This window comes from Saccostrea cucullata, unplaced genomic scaffold (assembly GCF_032062105.1).
Source record: "Saccostrea cucullata isolate Sc308-1 unplaced genomic scaffold, CSIRO_AGI_Scuc_v1 ctg1443, whole genome shotgun sequence".
Taxonomy (NCBI): domain Eukaryota; kingdom Metazoa; phylum Mollusca; class Bivalvia; order Ostreida; family Ostreidae; genus Saccostrea; species Saccostrea cuccullata.
Genome location: NW_026930741.1, coordinates 117,953 through 132,675, shown reverse-complemented (window position 1 = coordinate 132,675; position 14,723 = coordinate 117,953).

Below are 14,723 nucleotides of genomic sequence, written 5' to 3'. Positions count from 1 at the left end.
TATAATTCTTCCTTCCTTACTCACTCTCTTTCTCTCTAACAAGCTAAAACCACACTCTTGGGATACAGGGCTACAACGCCTGCGCTGCGCACCTGCAACCTATCAGAAACTCTCTCATTCACAATTAATTAACAAAAATCGGGTGATTGCTCTGTGACAGACGCAATAAAATGTGAAGATAATAAGCAGTGGTCATTTTCAAAACTAATTTGATGTCCTGTTTTCATTGTCTACATTAAAACGAAACGAGGTGTTGTTAAAAATCAAACGCATGCAGGCAGAACATTTTTTTTCTTTTGGATTACTAATTTTACTTCTGGCAAAAACAATATACTTTCGGACTACATGTAAAAATATTGTTATTAAATGGTTTGATTACCCCCCTCACCCCACCCCAACACCATTTTTTTTTTGGATGCGAAAGTTTTTTTAATCAGTACGGAAAGGGAAGCCTTTCAAAGAATAATTCCGATTTTTTTTTTCTTTATTCTCCCTTTTTTTTTTAAGTAATTTTTTTTTTCGTTTCGATCAGTTTTGCTTCTCCATTTTTGTTTTTACACATTTAATTTACTAAAATTTTCCTTTTAAGTTCGACCATAACCTTGAAAACGCTGGTACAAGCACCGCATCCCCCCTTCTTAAAAAAATCGCTTATATATTTGATCAATTAAATTGTAATGAAGTGCCGGATCATTGTTTTGAAGTTAACATCATCGGTAAAGTGCATGTTGTAGAATTTTCTTTTCAAACCTCATTTCCGTATTCTTTTTCAACTAAAGATGTCATTTTCAGAGGATCATAATGATTTGACATTTGGAAGCTGTTCATCCCTTTCTTAGTGTTGCCGTATACCTATCTCAATTTACTCTGCGATTGTATTTAATCACTGCTTATTTACGCTTGTGAACTCTTAATAATACATGTATTGTCTGTTGACTTTCTTTTTTTTATCTCTGTTAAATATTTTATCTCTGTAAAATAACCTTTTTAAAGTCATTTCATAAAAGCATATAATTATAATTTTTTTTCTTCAATTTTTTCAATCAGGAATAAAAGAAATTTCGACATTTTTATTTTAAGATTTACCCACCCTGTCATAACCTGACTATAAGAATGAAATGTTAAATAGGAATGTTGTTTTAATTTTAACTACGTTTTTTTTAAAATAAAATCCTACTATCATCATTAATTGGTGGCTTTATTAATTCTATGGGGGGGGGGGGGGGTATGGCGTATGCACATCACTCGGAGCTCCTTGAATGGCTCGTATACCTGTTTGAATGGAGTGTAGCGGAGTAAGCCGAGGATTGCCGGTTGTGCACATTATGCCAAAATGATCTTTCTATCACAAATAATTGAAGTTTTTGCTTACAGTCACGCTTTGAAATTTCTACCGAGAACAGTGTGGCTTGTACATTGAAAATTGATTGGATTTTCAGGGATGAGGCCCATTTCACACCATATATAGTTCTATACATCAATTTTCTTGTTCTCATTGACACTGAATACGAATTTCATTGATTATTTAATTTACATTAATGTAACTGTGTATCATCTTCTATATTACAGTAATGTTTAGATTGGACATCTACAAGGTAGAATAACGATCATCCGGTACCCTTGACTTGTTCAAAATTGAATTTAATACATATTGCATAAAACAACGTACAAACATACGAAAGCCCATTGAGCTCATTTTGGTAGGTAAAAAAAATAAAATTTTTCGTGTTATAATGCGAAACTTTCGCGAATACACGCGTAACTTTCGCGATATAACGCGAAACTTTCGCGAATAAACGCGTAACTTTCGCGTTATAACGCGAAACTTTCGCAAATAAACGCGTAACTTTCGCGTTATAACGCGAAACTTTCGCGATATAACGCGAAACTTCTGCTGTTAAACCAAGACATTTGCTTAAGTCTCAACTTTCTTTTGATTTTGTGATCAAGTTTTTTTATTACAATGATAAGCAATTAAAAGCTATTTTAAACTTGGACTTTCTCAGGCTACAAGTTTAAGTTTTCTTCCTATTGAATCCATCTTTACCGTCATGGGTGGTCTTTCTCAGCGCTGTTCAAAGAATTCAAAGATTATGCGAGTTTTCCAAGAGTTAAACTTCAATACCTATTATTATAAATATAAAGATTATGAATTTGGGGGAAAATCACCCTTTCCGGCGTCTTTATTTATGCACTCTCTAGGAAATTTGAAATAATCTTATTTTATAAAGAACAAGATCTCAGAATTGTGAAAATTGGATAGTAGATTTTCATTTGTCTCCGTTAGATTCTTTATAGAAATACGATATCGGAAAAATATCGACAATTAATTCAAAGTGTACAAACTATGCTGTATATACCTTAATAGTTTTAATTTTTGGCCCTAGTCCACGAATTTCTCTATAACCCCTCCGGATAAATTTGTAATAAACAACATACAATTATAATTGTTATTCAAATAGCATCATATGGACCGTCAAGCTCATGAAGTGATACACTGTTCATTAACTTTTAAGTTATGATTCTTTCGGGTAAAACTTTTAGTCCAAAATGATTGATTGCTTAATTTACTAGTGGTACAGTTGTGCATGCAGAAGGTGTAACTGATTAAAAAACAGCCTGAAAAAAGTTTCAAGTGGAGATTTTTCTTAAAAAATAATCAGTCTAAAGAATTTCTTGAATTTAAAAATTGAAAAACATGTAAAAGAAAAAATCATTTTATCAATTGGTAAGGTTTAAAAATAGAAGAAAATATTCTGATGACTAATCTATTCTATTCTCGCATCAATTCTCCAGTACATCTTCTGAAGATATGTTATAACGCAAAACTTTCGCGAATAAACGCGTAACTTTCGCGTTATAACGCGAAACTTTCGCGTTATTTTGCAAAATAATATGCATATATAATAATGATACCCAGGAACCTTGATCATGATTGACAGATAAGAACAAGAAAACAGACCGGAACTCTCAACGAAAACTTATTTTTTTTTACCTACCAAAATGAGCTCAATGGGCTTTCGTACAAACACGTGAATAATGTGACACATAAAAAACAGAAATAAATATCAATTATATTCTAATAATTTTAGTAAACTCATTAAACTCTAAAATTCGAATTTAACATCTGACTTTTAGTTGATTGTGTTGCATCAAGCATAGATATATACCTAACCCTTTTTCTTTTTTTAAATTTATTTATTTATTTTTTTATATAGTTGAACAAATTAAATTCCTCAATATTTTACCATGAGAATTAAAACGGTTTTTTTTCTTTTCACAAAATTGTAAAACATACAAATTTTATCTTTTAAAATTAATTTATACAACTGCAAGCACCGAAATAACGTGCCTTTGTTCTAAATTAATTTTAAAAAGTCATGCATCCAGTTTTACTGGAGGATCCGGAGGTGGGGTCATTTGTTAAAAAAAATCATTGCAAAACATAAAAAAATAACTATGAAAAAATATTCTAAAACTGAAAACGTGTAGAAAAAAGAGTGGGTTCCCACAACAAATGAAAAAAATGAACGCAGCGAAGGCAAAATTAAAATCAGTAGGGACTAACATTATTCATGCTATCAGCTGTTTAGGCATTTATATGTTAAAGTTTAAAGGGGGGGGGGGGTAAATAGGAAATGTGTCGAATTATGTTTTTATTAAATATATTTTTTAAAATAATGATTTAAAATGCTACTTGTGAATATTTTCTATCGTTTAACTCACATACCAATCAATAGTATGCAAACAATTTGCTTCCTCAGGTTCCGCATCGTTTGTGGTCGATTCTTCTTCGTCTGACGGTTCACTAGCGTAGGGCTCAAAACGAGAAGGTTCTACTCCCACATTTTCTGTATTATTGCACAGCAATGAATCCTCATCAAAACTTGACGATCCACAAGAAAGTTCTAACGATTCTTCCTCTAATGGACTATCAGAATTAGCGTTTTCTGTCTATCACTTGAGGGAAGCGAGACACACTTGTGACGTCATTTAACTTGATTGCATTTAAACCGGAAGTGACATAGTCACGGATTATCGATCGTTTTCACAGGTGCAAATGCAGACGTTCAACACTGATTATCTTTGAAACGGCGGGACTGATTTTAGTCGGATTTTCGCCAAAATGTTTTATGAAGCAGGTTTAGTGAATTACGTTGATGAGTAAAAGTACCGTGGTCTATCTTTAAAGTCATCGTTTCGAAGTTCTATGGTCGATACAATGACTTTGTCAGCAAATACAATTTATCATTGAGTCAAATGCTGACTGACGTTTCTCCTACTACTTGTTGGTATTTATACACTGAATTGACGACGGATTTTCCGTTATTTTCTGATCATAACAAAGAACTCACGACAAGTGTGACCGGTCGGCAGGGGAAGCTTACTCCTCCACGGCACCTGATCCCACCACCACTGATTTTTGGAGGTCCGTGTTTGCTCTCCTCCTCTCTTGTATTGTTTTATGGAAATTGGTACTAAATACTGTTCGTTATCTTCATATCGTTTATCGATGAAAAGAAAATTTTACTTCACTTTTTTTTTATTTAAACATTTTTTATTGAAACATAATTAATGGGATTGGACACAAGTTATTCCAACTAAGAATGTCCTCTCCAACACAGACAAAAAAAAAACAAATTTATATACACGTGATGATCAACAAACAAATTAACAATGCAAAAAAGAAGAACAGGGTGCAGAGAGATAAGGAAGGAAGGGAATAGGAGTGCAAGGAAAGATGACTTGCAATATTTTAAAATGCAGGAAATGAAAGCAAATCTCTACAGTCTGAAAAATGTTTTCATCAGATTGTATATTTTATAAAGAACAAAGTTTATATACAACAATTCCCCGCGACAAATTGAAGTCCCGGCTTTTTGATTTCAATGATAGCTGCCCTTTCAATCAAAACGGAACTTGTAAATTTACTCATCTAGTCATTGGTCATTGGCAAAATTATTTTGTTTAAAACATTCTGATTGTGGATATTAAACTCTGCAGCTGATATTAGAAAAATGCTTAAGTTCTGACTGGCAATTTCTATGTAATTTTTTGGAGACCAGTTCCAATCTGCTCCTGATTTGATAGAAATTTGACACTTATGTGAATGAAAACTTGATTGACTCGGTTCTATCAATGTGTATATTTTTCTGCCGAAGAATAACTTCAGCATTTTATTTCATTCTATAGTTTTATGAATGTTTGGAAAATAAATTATATTTCATTTTTATAATTTGATTATCTCCTATCTTCAAGTCGTTTAGGCAATATCTTATGTACTTTTTTTCATTTTTATAATTGAGATAACAATAAATTAAATATAATTCTATCTTTCCTTGCTACCTTCATTTTTCTTTATTTTTGTATTGAATCATTTAGAATTTGTTTTATCATCATCTCAAAAAAGCATTGTTTACCTTATCTTCTGAGTAACAAAAGAGTTATCTCTCTTTAAGCGTAAAAGAGATTGTAATGTATGAAATGTACTTTTCTTTTTTATTTAATCTAGTGTATTGCTCAGGTGTTCATAGAGCAACATATACTAATATGTTTTTCTCTCCTTTTCTTGAGAGTTTATATAGTGTTAATATACTACTATATATGTGTGAAATATATACTTTATGTCTACAGGGCAGGTTTATACTTGTTTGGGCGGGTATTATCAATATCTTGAAGCATTTTCACCTAAATGTTCATACGACAGATATGTTTAATGGTTATCTTTCGACTACTTACGTGAATGTACAGGGAAGTAAAATAGGATTGGATAAATTTTATCTAAAATTTAAGAAGCCTTTATTCGGAATACTTATTCAAACAGATATAAGATCCTTGAAGCCCAGCTCTAAAAATATGCACTTAAAATATATAGTCTCACTCATGACATAGACATCCAAATCTTGTTAACAGTGTTCAATGTATTATTTCGAACGTTTGAAGACTTAATAAGCGTCTCTTACAATATTATAAAATAGTAGTAATATGATATAAATATTCATTAAAGAGAAATAAAGGTGATTATTTCAATTGATTATCATAAATTTTATTTTACCTTGCCATGTTACATTGTCATTAAAAATTATATGAAAGGACGTTGTAATTAAACAACTGATTCTTGAAATAAGGAAAATCTTAAGTCTAGTTATATTATTAAGATGGCATAGTGGATATACAAATTATAATTCACAAATAACTAAATAATCCTAACCAACTTCGCATTTCTTATCTGTGCCTCATTCACATTTAAAAAGATCATCCCCAGGAAATTATTTTTAAACAAGCATTCTGAGAGTATTGTAAAAGCAATACATTCTTTTTACTCTTTAGGGTGGTATTTCAAGACACTCTGTATATGAAAAAGTGCTCCCAAAATGTGGAAATTTCGGTAAAACTTTTTAATAAAAATTAAACAATCGATGGTTTGTTATATAAAGCTACTCAACAAGTTTCATATTAATAACTTTTAACATTACAATCTCCTTTTGAACTTATATTTAAAAAAGTACGAACCCAATAGTGAACCGAATTATATATTTTTGAAATAATATAATTCCGTCAAAAATCATTGAAGCGTAACGAATTGCAAACTGGATCAGTAACTCATTATGGTACAGGCACATACCAAAAATCAGCGCAATATCTGTAAAGATATAGTATAAAATTACAAAAAGAATCAATTTGGACAGACAAACAGCTAGGCAGATAGATCGACCAACAGACAGAGAAACATCTAATGAATTAAAAACCTTCCAAGTAGCCCTGTTCAAAACAATTTAACAAAATTAATATGAGCTTCATGTACAGACTATACCTAGAACATTTATGCTTTATGATGAAATATTGTAAATTGTTTTCATTTCCCATTATATTTGTATTATATTAAATTTATATTACTTTGTAAGTTTGGGTACGAGGGTAGCAGGTTCAAGCAATTTTTTTCTCCATCCAGGTGGTTCCCACCCTTTAATCTTTTGTTGTCCATTTTAAGATAAGATTAAACAACATTTCAATTTCTTGATGTATGTAGATACATTTATATATTTCTTACAAAGACCACCGCGTGCATTTTGTCACATATTGATTTAAATATCAGGAAGAGAAAATTGGTTATCTCTTTTTTAATGAATGCCACATCATAAAAACGTCAACTGATTAATTGAAGTGGTACATGTATAAAAGAACCCGCGGTGTTTACATCTGGTCATATATTTGTATTGGGTAATGACAAAGATCAAATCAGATAAAACTTGTCATTTTGTCAGGACTTCAAAGAATGATGGCCACAGAAAAGCACATTTATTTGATTTAAATACACATATATTATTTGTTTCTGGTAAAAAATTCTTGTGTTTATCTGTAGATAAAAGAGATAAAAAACACCACACGTTGTGAAATTAAATGTAGTGATTAATATATGTAGACTTCGAATAATCCTTTTTCTGATATGAAAATAATTTGATTTGTGTTATATGTTACCTCCCGGAAATAAGAAAAAAATATTCAAAAATATTTTTCTATAATGAAAAGGAAACTAATCATGCATTTATTCATAACAAACAACCATAATAATGTTATTATTATATACTCTTTTACTAACTCTAAGAATTGATTTAACCAAACCCAGAGCAAACTAATTATAAAATAATACAGAATGCACCATGTTTTAACTTTTCTTAAATATTTACATTTACCTTTAATGCCCAGAGGTAAACTAGACAAACACAAAGAAAATGCATTTCCACTTTGAGTTTACATTTACGTCAATATCATAAAAATTTCTTGACAAAATAAAATTGTTTATAGAAAATGGACTGCTTACTTTCACATACCTCTTTGAATACAATTTATGAATAACCAAAAGTAATATTACAAGATAAATTTTCTTTTCAGGCAATACTAAAATGATCCAAATTTTGCTTTCTTTTCCAAGAAAATTGCATGGTAGGATTAAAAATACCTAATACCCATCCTAATAACGGAAGCTTTTTAAAACCATGTGTTTCTTCAACATTTAGATGTTTAACTTTAGACACATACGATATATTGAAAGATATTGATAGCAAACTGAAAACAAATCCTTGTAAAAACATGACAACTTCATATTCTATCGACTAAGTCCGTCCGTAAGTAGCAATTCACCTGAATGCTGAATGAAACATAATATGGAGATAACAAACAATATTCATGATCAAAAGTCCAAAAAAACTGAGTATAATATGTCTCCAAATAAACTTTATATTCATGGAAACGATCTATATTTAAATATTTTCCAAACAATCAGTGCCATTTGCAAAATATAAATGATTAAATGATACATGTATTGATCAATGTGTCAGGAATCTAGTTAAAAGTTATCATTTTTTAAAAATTATGCTCGATATGTTAATTTCTAAAATACTTTCTGTTGTTGCTTCAATTGATTACTGACGTCTTTTATACAAATTATTAAGCTGTAATATTGCAAGAAGTTGACCGAATTTTCTTTTTTTCCCAATCAAGAGAAAAATCAAACATCTGTCTGACTTCTTGGAAGAAAGTCCTTATTCTTGACCCACTTTTGTATTTACCCTGTTCATACATGTAATTTGAATACTTGAAATATGATTTTGAGGAAGTTTGCTATTTCAGTAAATGTTCTACCTTGCTTCTTTCTTTTCTCCACACTAAAATATCAACAGAAAGAGAAACTTCAGGAATACTGTACAAACATATATTTAAGAGATGAGGTAAATGAGACGGAGCAACAGTAATTCACTTCAAAACTCAAAAAGACTCTAAGAAAATTTTAAATCACAAACTTTACAAAATTACATCAGAACGTGCGATTTTACATACGTACCTCGAATAAATTCACGTTCAGCGTTTTGTACATGTACATCATTAACATCTGCTTTTTCAGTAAAAATGAAACTTATTGATTTATTTACCTTGTCATTGGTCATAAGCAAAATAATTTTGTAGGTTGTTTTTCTTTGAGATCAAGTCTTCAAACACTTTATTGGTGCGCCATTTAAACAGACATTTTTATAATCATATGGATTAGAATTGATTAAACATCACTTTCTAAATTTTAAGAAGTCTCTTGTTGTGACATGAATTTCAAAATTAAGATAGATCAAGGTCGATTTATTAATAAACAACATTTATTTTCATTACTTCGATGATTAAATATTTCTCTTTGAAGCTGATATAAAAGATATGTCAGATAGAGTCAGCTACAGTATTTCATGTTTGGATCTTTAATGAGACCTTCTGGTTTCTAAACAATAAACTTTATGATGAACGTGATAACTTTTGTACATCAGCGCCAGCCTTCTGTTTAAGCGCTAAGCGCAGCGCAAAGCGCTTATGTTTAATTCAGCAATGTATTTTTACTACTGCAGTGAAAGATATGGAGATAATGAACAGTACATAAGATCAAAAGTCCTTCAAGCAATACAAAATAGGAGCAGATCAAAGTCGAACCTCCAAATTTATCGGAGCAATTAGGCATAAAAAAGCGTACATTCTTAGCAGATAAAGCCAAAAATAGGTTCAATTTTATTAATGATTATCATGCTGGGTCCACCAAATCACGTAAAAAGCCCTTATCTTTACTTTGTAGAAAATCTTAACTGCTGCAAAGGGGAAACCTCAGCACAATTCCTCTTAGTATGGGAAATTTTAAAACGAGGCTGGCTTCTCACTGATAAGGTGGTGTTACAGGTATTTCAATAAACCCGTTTAAAGTCGTCATTTAGTACTTTCTTTGCGTGAAAAGAAGAAACACTTGCAGTACCCTTCATCTCAACATTTAGATATATCGACGACACATTGTCAATTAACAATGATCATTTCTATTCCTATGTCGATACGATATAGGAATGGTGAGCTTGAGATAAAAGATACCACAGAGTCTTACACATCTGTTTCATACTTGAATATTTTACTTGAAAAAGACCCTAATGGTAATAAACAACCAAGCTCTATGATAAACATGATGACTTTAACCTTTCTATTGTAAACTGTTCTTACTTATGCAGCAATATACATTTATCACCTGCATACGGAGTTAACATATCCCAGTATGATACGCAAGAGCATGCTCTACGTATGAACAATTTCTAAAACGAGGTAAATTATTGACAAATAAGTTGATGAAACAAGAATATCATCAATCTCGTTTAAAGTCATCGTTTTGTAAGTTCTACGGTCGATACAATGACTTTGTCAGCAGATACAATTCATCATTGAGTCAAATGCTGACTGACGTTCTTCATGCTACTTGCTAGTACTTATACACTGAATTGAGGACGGATTTTTCCGTTATTTCATGATCATGACAAGGAACACACGACTGCTGTGACCCGTCGGCAGGGGGATGCTCATTTCTCCATGGCACCTGATCCCACTTCTGATGTTTTGGAGGTCTGTGTTTGCTCTGCTCCGATTTTGTATTGTTTTATGGACTTTGATATTGAATACTGTTCATTATCTTCATATCTTTTATCAATGAAAAGAACATATCACCCTACATTTCTCTCCTGGACTTGCAAAATTTTAAAATGAAGGGAACAAAAATCTCGACAGTCTGAAAAATGTTTTCATCAGATTGTATATTTTATAAATGAACAAAGTTGATATACAACAATTCCCAACGACAAATAAAAGTCCCGGCTTTTTGATATCAATGACAGCTGCCCTTTCAATCAAAACGGAACTTGTAAAGAATAGGCGGACTTAACGCCCTATTTTGAATCTTTTTGCGACTTCTCTACCAAGCTGTAAATGTTGTGATTCCAAAATATATTAAGAGAAATGGAAAGAGCTACATATACTTGGTTATATTAGGTGGAACATTTGTGCAAAAACAATGTCCTGTTGTCATGTATCAAAATTGAAGCAACGACACATAAGTATCGTCTTCCGGAATTTGACATGTACCCGGAGTGGTTTTTATGTCACACAATCAATATTTATAGGAGGCGGGGCTATCGATCGGCGTCATTGTTGACATCTCTCTCTCTCTCCCTCTCTCTCTCTCTCCAGAAATTCAGATGCGTGTTTAGAATATTACAGCGATGTCATTATTTAAAAAAGTGATGACACGCAAAATTAAAACAACTTTTAATTTGCTAAATTCTGAAAATGGCAACCAAACACACTCAAAGACATGATTTAGATCAAGGTCAGGGTGAAGAATACAATATAACTGTTTTCACGAGTACACTCGCAGGTGGACATCACGTGATGAATTGTAATATTAAACAGGTCAATCGAACACATAGCAATGGAAGCGAGAAGTTTCTTTCGAACATGTTTTTTGTTAAATTAAGTGTGAGCACATGTTCCTCGGCTCTTTTCCTTTTAATATAACATTATTTTGTTCAATATACAACTACAGTTTTCTTAAGAACAGTCGACAAACATGTGCTGACTATGTATTCGGACGATGAAAAACGCGTGACTTTGATTATCTATTGATATTCAAGATATCTCCAGGCACAATGCCTTCGATATTTATTTAGTTTACCTAAAAAAAAAACGTTTTGAATTCACATCCGTACCATGAATACACGGATAAAATATCGGGGGTTTATATGATGGAAAAAATTAAACATTTTGTGAAACTTAAATTTACGGCATTTTTTCTGGCCAGTTAAGTCCACCCATTCTTTACTCACATAGTCATTGGTCATTGGCAAAATTATTTTGTTTAAAAGCTTCTGATTGTGCACATAAAACTATAAACATGCTTGAGTTCTGATTGGCAATATCTATGTATTTTTTTGGAGAGCAGCCTCAGGATCATGAAACAAACTTAGACTTAAGTCAAATCTTCCATTGTCTATAAAACTTTCATGAATTGTGGAATTTATTTTGAAATTTGCAGATAACAACACTTCTGGGAAACAATTTAAAAAAAATATTTTTATTTTGGTCTGCTTGACTTTTACAACATTTCATTATCAAATAGAGATTTTGACTTAAGGGTACTTACCACAAACAAAAAATGGATGCGCGGGTTGATATATATTTTTTGACTGATTTTGATTTGAAATGACATAAATAATAAATCCCTGAAATATAAAGAAATCGTAGGTTTTCCGTGGTGCTTAGATATGATATTTTCGTTTGCCTTCTATATAATTCCATACAAAATTTTGCACAATTTTTGAACTTTATGACAAAATCTTTTATAATTCTCCCACTCTACTTGGTAAACATTATTCAGGTTGTCAATTTAAATGTAAATCTGTGAGAAATAATACTGATTTCTGAAAAAAAGTTTGTTTGTGTTATTTATCCTTAAGCTTAAGATGTTTCATTATCCCCGGACCAGATCTTCTAACTCTATTAGAATTCCTGTGGGTACCAATTGCACCCTGCTATAAGCAGACGTATTTTTGTATTCATATGAAGCGAAATTTGTTCAAAATCTTAAACGTGAAAAAACCCACTTGTTGTGGCCTTGAACTCAACATTCATATATATATCGAAGACGTATTGTAAATTAACAATGGTTATTTCCAATAAAAGAAGCACAAAATCTGACACTTCTGTTTCACATTGAAAAAGACGTCAATAGCTATCTAACAGCCCAACTCTATGATAAAAGTGATGTCTCTAACTTTTAAATTGTCGACTTCCCTTACACGTGCAGTGTTAAAATCTCTCAGTTGGTTCGAAAAAAGCATGCTCTACGTATGAACAATTTTTAAAACGAGGTTAATGATTGACAAGCAATTGCCTGAAAAAAGGATATCAGCAGTCCCTTTTAAACCCTAACAAAAATACTATATTAAACAATAGTTTAGTAAAGTTTACTTCAGTTAACTATAGTACCAACGTTAAAACTTTGGAACTTTGATTTACTACAGTGAAAATTTTGGAATTTGATTAACTATAGTTAAAACTTTGAAACTTTGATTTACTTTGATTAACTTTGGAAATTTGATTTACTAAAGTAAAAACTTTGGAACTTTGATGTACTATAGTGAAAACTTTGGAACCTTTGATTTACTATGGTGAAAACCTTGGAACTTTGATTTACTATAGTAAACTAAAGTGAACTATAATTTACTATAATAAATTTTGTAAGAGTAAGTCATCATTAGTAGTAAGAGCGGACGTTGATCTTCCCCCCTCCCACCCCAACAACGGTGGTATATTGTGTTGGAGAACAATGGAGAGAGCAATAAGAAAGACAATGCAGTGACCCTGACCTAGTGACATTTTCATCAACATTTAAATATCCGTGCTCATTCACAATAACCATAACTAGTTCAGGGTCACTACATTGCTTATTCTATTGTTCTCCACATTGTCCTCTAACACAATAGACCCCGTTGTTAGGGGGAAGGATAAACGTCCGCCCTTACGACTATCATTTCGTTAGTACTATGGTCCATACTTTGGCCTTTTGAAGGATCGAGGTTCCTTATATTTAGAACCTTTAGTAAAGTCGTATGTGGCGTATTTTTGATAAGTTCACACTTACTAAATTTAATCTGATTTTTGTTACTTTATATAAAGATAGGACATTTCCATAAATTTCACAATTTAAATCAATTGCATTTCATAGATATCACAGATTTATAACAGTAATCGATTTCCAACTCGGAATTAAATAACAGACACAGTTTAAAGTCAATTTAACTGAAGAAACGTGGGAATATTTAAGTTTAAAAATCGGTGAAAAAATGAATTTGAACATAAATAACAAATATCATTTAAATCTACAATTAATCTTGTGTTCTTTTTTTTTAGCTCGGGTGCGCAAACCATATATAGCTTTAATATATTCGATATCCAGGCCCTGTAAACTTTTCTGTTAATTAAAAAGTAAGGAGCAAAAGTCGATGCATATTTGTAGGAAATACAAGGTGTAGTTTTTAAAATCAAGATTCGTTGATTTTGACGGAATTATCGCATTTTATATATATGTAAAATTGTTTTGACCATGTAAAATGGGCTGTGGTGAACAAAGCATGCATGTATGTCTAATTGCATTCAAACACGTCTTTCTTTGTAGGGCAGACATAATTCCATTTCATTCATAAAAAAGTAATTGCCGAAATGACTACATTTTGGGGGCACTTTTCATATACCGGATTCCATGAAATGACATCTTAAAGAGAAAAGAAGGTACATTGTAGGGGACTCAGAATGCTTGTTTGTTATTGTTTTAACATGAGATATAACAAAGCCCTGCTGAATAGCAGCATTTAAATCCTGCTTATGAAATGAATTTGAATTTAATTGACTTAACTTTTTCTTGAAAAGATATGTCATTAAAATATTTTTAAAGTTATAGTTGGTCTATGCTCTATAATTTTGGTAAAAAAAAAAGATATATTTTCATGAAAACATTGAGGAAGGATATGGAGATAACGAACAGTATTCAATCTCAAAGTCCTTAAAACAATACAAAATAAGAGCAGAGCAAACACGGACCCCGAAACATCAGAGGTGGGATCAGGTGCCATGGAGGAGTGAGCATCCCCTGCCGACCGGTCACACCCGCCGTTTGCTCCTTGTCAGGATCATGAAATAATAGGAAAATCCGTCGTCAATTCAGTGTATAAATAATGCACTAACAATAGGTATGAAAAAAGTCAGTCAGCATTTGACTCAATGATAAATTGTATTTGCTGACAAGGTCATTGTATCGACCATAGAACTTGATGACTTTAAACGAGACTGCTGATATTCTTGTTTCATCAACTTGCTTGTCAATA